Below are 8,385 nucleotides of genomic sequence, written 5' to 3'. Positions count from 1 at the left end.
AGAGAAATCGAGAAATGATCCAAATAAAACTTGAAACAAGCAAAAGTCTAAATAAACAGAAAACAAAAACTAACAACATTATTTTCATGTGTATTAGATCTTAACAGTAGGTATATGTGATTAGTTAAGATTTCCAAAAAGAAACAACTCAAATGGAGTTACGAAACTCAAGATACAAACGAAAGAAGATTGAATACTAATCTGAACTAAACTCAAATTTCAAAATTCCAAAATCACGTTCAAGTTGGTTTACTGGAAAGCAGGGATCATTATGAAGATTTAGGCATTGGTTTCATCTAATTTGGATAAATGAGCTAAAAGTTATGCTAGTTTTAAGATCAGGGGCTAAATCATGAGAAAAATATTCACGGATAGGTCCCTAGGTGAAAATTAAACTAAAGAAAAATCTACAGAACGAACGTTTGCTAACAAAACCTAACAAATGAATCCGCTCGTTAATAGAAAATAATGGGTGAACATTCATCAACTAACAAACTAAAACAAAAACCGATCTACTAAAAAAACGAACCGATCTAAACCTAACTAACCAAAAAAGAAAACCAATGGTTTTATACCGGTTAACCGGACTTGGACGGCGGCTCGGTCAATGGCGGCGGTGATGTCTACTACACAACCTTCTTCTTGTAGACGTTGTTGGGCCTGCAAGTGCATAAGTTTGTAGGACAGTAGCAAATTTCCCTCAAGTGGATGACCTAAGGTTTATCAATCTGTGAAAGGCGTAGGATGAAGATGGTCTCTCTCAAACAACCCTGCAACCAAATAACAAAGAGTCCCTTGTGTCCCCAACACACCCAATACAATGGTAAATTGTATAGGTGCACTAGTTCGGCGAAGAGATGGTGATACAAGTGCAATATGGATGGTAGATATAGGTATTTGTAATCTGAAAATATAAAAACAGCAAGGTAACTAATGATAAAAGTGAGCACAAACGGTATTGCAATGGTAGGAAACAAGGCATAGGGTTCATACTTTCACTAGTGCAAGTTCTCTCAACAATAATAACATAGATAGATCATATAACAATCCCTCAACATGCAACAAAGATACACTCCAAAGCAACTAATAGCGGAGAAAAAACAAAGAGATTATGGTAGGGTACGAAACCACCTCAAAGTTATTCTTTCGGATCAAACTATTCAAGAGTTCATACTAGAATAACATCTTAAGACACAAATCAACCAAAACCCTAATGTCACCTAGATACTCCATTGTCACCTCAAGTATCCGTGGGCATGATTATACGATATGCATCACACAATCTCAGATTCATCCAACCAACACAAAGTACTTCAAAGAGTGCCCCAAAGTTTCTACCGGAGAGTCAAGAAAACGTGTGCCAATCCCTATGCATAGGTTCATGGGCGGAACCCGCAAGTTGGTCACTAAAACATACATCAAGTGGCACATGATATCCCATAGTCAGCATAGATAATCACAGCAAGACATACATCAAGTGTTCTCAAACAAAAGACTCAATCCGATAAGATAACTTCAAGAGGGAAACTCAATTCATCACAACAGAGTAGAGGGGGAGAAACATCATAAGATCCAACTACAATACCAAAGCTCGCGATACATAAAGATCGTGCCATAGAGAGAACACGAGAGAGAGAGATCAAACACATAGCTACTGGTACATACCCTCAGCCCCGAGGCTGAACTACTCCTTCCTCGTCATGGAGAGCACCGGGATGATGAAGATGGCCACCGGTGAGGGATCCCCCCTCCGGCGGGGTGCCGGAACGGGCTCCCGAGAGGTTTTTGGTGGCTACAGAGGCTTGCAGCGGCGGAACTCCCGATCTATCTTGATATCTGATGTTTTTAGGGTAGTAGGCTTATATAGGCGAAAGAAGTCGGTCGGGAGGTGCTCGAGGGGCCCACGAGACAGGGGGGCACGCCCAGTAGGGGGGAGGGGCGCCCTCCTATCTTGTGGCCTCCTCGAGGCTCTTTTGACGTGAACTCCAAGTCTCCTGGATGATATTCTTCCAAAAAATCATGCTGTCGAAGGTTTCGTTCCGTTTGGACTCCGTTTGATATTCCTTTTCTTCGAAATACTGAAACAGGCAATAAAACAACAATATGGGCTGGGCCTCCGGTTAATAGGTTAGTCCCAAAAGTAATATAAAAGTGTATAATAAAGCCCATAATCATTCAAAACAAATAATAAAATAGCGTGAATGCTTCATAAATTATAGATACGTTGGAGACGTATCAGGCGGCGAATCTCCGGCGACGGCGGTTTGCGGGCGAGGCGAGGTGAGGCGACGCCGGCAGCGGCACGGAATGGTGATAGCGGCGGCGGCAACAGCAGCAACAAGCGACGGCAAGGAGAGGCGCGGGCGGCGGCAGCGGCTGCGGCTTTGGTGGAGGCGGCGGTTCGGCTTGGGGAGGAGAGGGGCGGTGGCGGCGACATTTATAGGAGGGGGGCTTGGCCGGCTTGCGGGAGGGGCAAGCGGAGCGGGGGCGGAGAGGACTCCGATCCGGACTCTGGTGGGAGTCCAGCACATGCACGAGGACGTGGCGGCGGCATGCTGGGTCGTGGCCCGGCTGGGCTGGGTCGGCCCAGTAAATTTTTTTAAACGGCACCACGACGAAAAAAAATCATAGAAAAGTACAAATAAAATTCTAAAAATTCTATAAACAATTTTCACCGTCCCTACCTAATATTTGGGACAAGATGAACATTTTTATGGATTAAATGCAATTTTTAAAAATGCATGTTTTTATCTAATTCAAATAAAATTTCAAATAAAATTCAAATAAAATAATTTGACTTCAAAATTTCTTTTCCAATATTTCTCCTCTGTTTTGAAGAAGTCATTTTATCTTCTCTCTTTCATTTTTATTGTTTGAAATAACTGGAAAAAATTATTGAAAATCAAATTGATCCACTTTTCATGTTTGAAAATAAATCAAAAATGAAAATTAAATGAAACCTTCAACTCTGTCCTTGGGTCCTTCAGTTGCTTAAGATTTCTTGGATCACACCAAATGCAATAAAATATGAAATGCGTATGAATGATCTGTGTATAACATCCAAATAAAAAATTGGGATGTTACAAACCTACCCCCCTTAAGATGAATCTCGCCCTCGAGATTCGAGTTCGTCAGCTAAAAGGTGTGGGTGGTCCTTGTGGAGGTCTTCTCACTCCCAGGTGGCTTCCTCCTCGGTATAGTGGCTCCACTAAACTTTGCAAAACTTGATAACCTTGCTACGAGTAACTCGGCTGGAAAACTTGAGAATCTTGACTGGCTTCTCTTGATAGGTTAGATCACTATCTAACTAAATTGCTTCCAGTGGCACTATATCTCTCAGAGGAATTTCGGCCATCTCTGTGTGGCACTTCTTCAACTGGGAAACGTGAAACACATCATGAACTCCTGACAATCCTTCGGGCAATTCCAACTTGTAGGCAACTTCCCCCATGCGTTCCAAACTCTGTATGGTCCCACAAAACATGCTGCTAGCTTTCCCTTGACTCCAAAACGTTTAACTCCTCAAAGTGGGGAGACACGAAGATAAGCTCTGTTTCCGACTTCATAGGCTACCTCCTTGTGTTTAGTATCCGCATAACCCTTCTATCAGGACTAGGCTATCTTGAGTTTGTCTCGAATCAACTTAACCTTCTCCTCAGAATCTCTGATTAAGTCTGGTCCGAATAGCTGTCGATCTCCAACTTCATCCCATGATAATGGTGTCCTGCACCTCCTTCCGTACAAACCTTTGAAAGGGGCCATCTTCAAACTGGCTTGATAACTGTTGTTATAGGAGAACTCTGCATAGCGCAAATTGTCATCCGAACAAGATCCATAATCTAGCACACAAGCTCTCAATATGTCCTCCAGAATCTGATTGACTCTCTTAGTCTGTCCATCTGTCTGTGGTGAAAGGTTGTACTGAACTCTAGCCTGGTACCCAAAGTTTCATGCAACTGATTACAAAACTTTGAAGTAAACTGTGTTCCTCTATCTGATACAATGGTCCTCGGAACTCCATGCAGACATACGATCCTGGTCCTATATATCTTCGCCAACTTAGCACTCGTATAAGTTGTCTTCACAGGGATGAAATGGGCTACTTTCGTCAAACAATCAACTACAACCCAGATAGAGTCATAGCCTGAACGGGTCCTGGGTAATCCAGTGATAAAATCCATGCCAAGTTTATCCCACTTCCATTTGGGAATCGGCAAGGGCTGCAATAACCCTGCTGGTTTCTCATGCTCTGTCGTAACTCTCTGACATACATCACATACTACTACATACTCGGCAATATCCTTCTTCGTTCCTGTCCTCTAGAAACTTTCCTTCAAATCCAGATATATCTTGGTGTTTCCTGGGTGAATCGAGTAAGGCGAATCATGAGCCTCCTGAAGAATCAACTTCTTGATCCCAAGGTCATTAGGCACGTAAACACGATCCTCAAACCATATAGTGTCGTGTTCATCCTCATGAAATCCTTTAGCCTTTCCTTTACTCATCCTTTCCTTTATCTCAGCAATCTCCTTGTCCGTCTTCTGGGCTTCTCTGATCTTACCCAACAAAGTGGATTGAATTTCCAATGCTGCAACATAGCCTCTCAGAACTATCTCCAAACGTAGTTCTCGAAGGTCATCGGCTAACTCCTTAGGTAATCCTCCGATTATGAGTGTACTAACATAACTCTTGTGGCTCAACGCATCTGCTATGACGTTGGCCTTTCCTGGATGATATTGCAATCTCATGTCATAATCCTTTATGAGCTCCAACCATCTCCTTTGCCAGAGGTTCAACTCCTTCTGCGCGAAGATGTACTTCAAGCTCTTTCGATCCGTATAAACATCACAACAGTAAATGTCTCCATGTCTTGAGCGCACGCACTACGGCTGCTAACTCCAAATCATGCATAGCATAATTCAACTCATGAGGTCAAAGTTGTCATGAGGCATATGAAACAACTCTTCCATCCTGCATAAGCACACCTCCAAGTCCTCGACGTGAAGCTTCACAATACACTTGGAAATCCTTGCGTATGGTTGGGAGAATCAACACTAGGGTTGTAACCAAACGTTTCTTCAACTCCTGAAAACTGGCCTCACAATCCTCAGTCCATTTAAACTTGGTGTCCTTCTTCAATAGTTTCGTCATGGCTTCGCAATCTTGGAAAAATTCTCAATAAATCTCCGGTAATAACCTGCGAGTCCAAGAAAACTTCTGATCTCTCCCACTGAGGTGGGTGCCAACCATTTAGTAAGAGATGCAACCTTGGTAGGGTCTACTACTAGTCCTTCTCCGGATATAACATGTCCGAGAAATCTAACTTCCTTAAACCAAAACACACATTTGCTGAACTTGGCATACAACTAATGTTCTCTGAGCTTCTCAAGAACCAAACACAAATGTTCCTTATGCTCTTCTTCATTCTTCGAGTAGACCAATATATCATCAATGAACACCACGACAAACTTATCCAAAAACTCCATGAACACCTTGTTCATGATACTCATGAAATAGGCAGCTGCGTTAGTCAAACCAAATGACATCACTATATACTCATATAGCCCATACCTCGTGGTAAATGCGGTCTTAGGTATATCTTGCTCTCGGATCTTCAACTGGTGATAACCCGATCGAAGATTGATCTTGGAGAAAACCTTAGCTCCTTGCAGCTGGTCAAGCAACACATTGATCATTGTCAAAGGGTATTTTTCTTGATTTTCACCTCATTCAGCGCACGATAATCAACTACCATCCTCAAAGATCCATCCTTTTCTCCACTAGAAGCACTATGGCTCCCCAAGGTGATGAACTTGGTCAAATATAACCTTTCTCCAGTAACTCCTTAATCTGCTTCTTAATTTCCTCCGAATCATTTGCGGGCATCCAGCACGGTCTCTTTGATATTGGTCCGGTGCCTCGCACTAACTCAATCAAAAACTCAATATCTCGAATCTGGTGGCATGCCTGGTAACTCTTTCGGACATACATCGGGAAAATCCTTCACCACTGGTACTTCCTCCTTAACAACTCGTGATAAGGAATTCACCCGAGTCCTCTTTGGCGCATGCCTAGACACATACTTGATCCTCTTTCCTTCTGGGGTAGTGAGAAGAATTGATTTACTGGCGCAATCGATGTTTCCCTCATACTTGGATACCCAATTCATGCCTAGTATCACATCCAATCCCGGTAACTCTAGGACAATCAGGTCAGTGGGGAAAACATGTCTACCTATGGTTACTGGCAACTTAGCATCCCCTACTAGCTATATACCCTACTCCTGGGGAACTTACTAACATAGGTGACTTAAGGGCTACTGTTGGCAACTTATACTTATCCACAAATCCCCTTGATATGAATGAATGAGATGCACCAGTATCAAAAAGAACAAGTGTTGTAAATGCCTTGATCAAAAACTTACCGACAACTGAGTCGGGCTGCTACTCAATCTCCTCCACACTGACGTGTTTCACCTGACCTTTGGTGAAGGGGTTGGGCTTCTTTGCTGAACTTCCATTGGCATTTCCATTCTTTGCTTTAGGACATTCAGTGGCGTAATTTCCTGTCTTCCCGCACTTGAAACAAGTAATGTGACTCAGATCCCTCTTGGCTGGTATCGTGGGGTTGGAACGGTTCTGACTGTTGCTTCCTCCATTCCCATTGCCCTTCTTAGGGCCATTGTGGTTGTGCGAACTTCCTCCATTATGCGTATGTCCTCCATGGTTATGGCCTCCATGGTTATGAGCATGTCCTCCCGAATACGGGGAATAGCGGGGCCTCTGCTGAGCTCCAGAAGTGTACCTCCCATGTCCATACTACCTCTTGCCGTTGTCAATCTGTTGTTGCTTGCCTTCTATCATGAGGGCCCTGTCTACCAACTCCTGGTAGTTGTTGAAAGTCGCCACCATTAACTGCACGCTTAGCTCATCATTGAGTCCCTCAAGAAACTTCTCCTGCCTCGCGGCATCTGTGGCCACATCATCTGGGGCATAACGGGCTAACTTGCTGAACTCATCCACATATTGTCCCACTGTATGACTCCCTTGGCACAAGTTGCGAAACTCATGCTTCTTCATGCTCATAGCCCGAGCTGAAACATGGGCAGTGCGGAAAGCCTACTGAAACTGATCCCATGTAACAGTATCAATGGGGTAAGTGTTGGTGAAGTTCTCCCACCAAGATGTTGCAGATCCATCAAGCTGATGTGCGGCAAAATGGAGTCTCTCATCATATGTGCATCATGCAGTAATCAGCTCTCTTGCAATCTTGCGGAGCCAATAATCTGCAACAATCGGCTTGGTGTTGCTAGAGAACACCGGCGGATTCAACCTCAAAAAACGGGCTAGGTTGTCAACAGGGGGTGGTGTCGGTGTGTTGTTGTTGTTGTTGTTGTTGTTGTTGTTGTTGTTGTTATTGTTGTTGCCTTGGTTATGGTTCTGAACTAGCATCTTCATCAAGGCATTCTGCTGTTGGATCAACTGGGTGAGCTTCGGTGGGAACACGAATCCGGTGTGACGTCTCGGAGGCATCTGATGGGTTAGAAGGGGTGAGAAAATAGAATAGAATAAGGTCTAAGAGAATATTTCACTACCCATATGCACATGAGGAAAATACAATCAATTCACTTCATTCAATATCAAACAAGGTTCACACAAACGATCTAACTACGATTAGAAATCGATCGATGCTAACTACTTGGATGAATACTACTAGTAACATGGTGGTCATCTAGAAATTTTGATCGATGGAAGACTCCATGATATCTGCTCCAGCTTCGTCTACATAGTCGTCATCACTGTCATCATTTGCATCATTGTCCATGTCGGTGTCGGCCAAGATGATGTAGTCCTCCGAACAGATCTCCACTTCAGGTTCTCACTTATTGTTCTCCACGGGTTGTCCTAGCTTCCTCTTCAAGTCTTCATGCTTCTCTAGTAGTACAACAATTTATCCTCATATCCATCACATGTCGACTTGAGTTCCTCTTCTAGCTTGATATTCTTATTCATCAGCTTCTTGGTCTTCTTCATGATGGAGCACATCTGATTCTCATATCGGCGAATGTGGTCACCTTTCTCCTGAAAGTAAGCTGCAATTGATCCATCCTTTCTGGTATGAATCATCTCCCATTCCTCGTCTCGGCGTCCACATATCTGATAGATGGTGTCTTCAAGCTCCTTGTTATGCTCTTCACATATGCATCCAAAAGTGATGTGGGCTGCCACGCTCTTTCCCAAGTTTCAACTTGCTACATTTAAGTACAAATCAACGGGCTCCGTTGTTGGCGCAAAAGTCCTCCCAGGTACACGAACTTTGATCTTCCAGCACTCCTCTTCCGGTAAGGTTGCAGAGAAAGTCCCAGTGAAGCTTGGTAGTCCAATG

This window comes from Triticum dicoccoides, chromosome 7B (genome assembly GCF_002162155.2).
Source record: "Triticum dicoccoides isolate Atlit2015 ecotype Zavitan chromosome 7B, WEW_v2.0, whole genome shotgun sequence".
Taxonomy (NCBI): Eukaryota; Viridiplantae; Streptophyta; class Magnoliopsida; order Poales; family Poaceae; genus Triticum; species Triticum dicoccoides.
Note: the sequence above shows the minus strand (reverse complement) of the source record.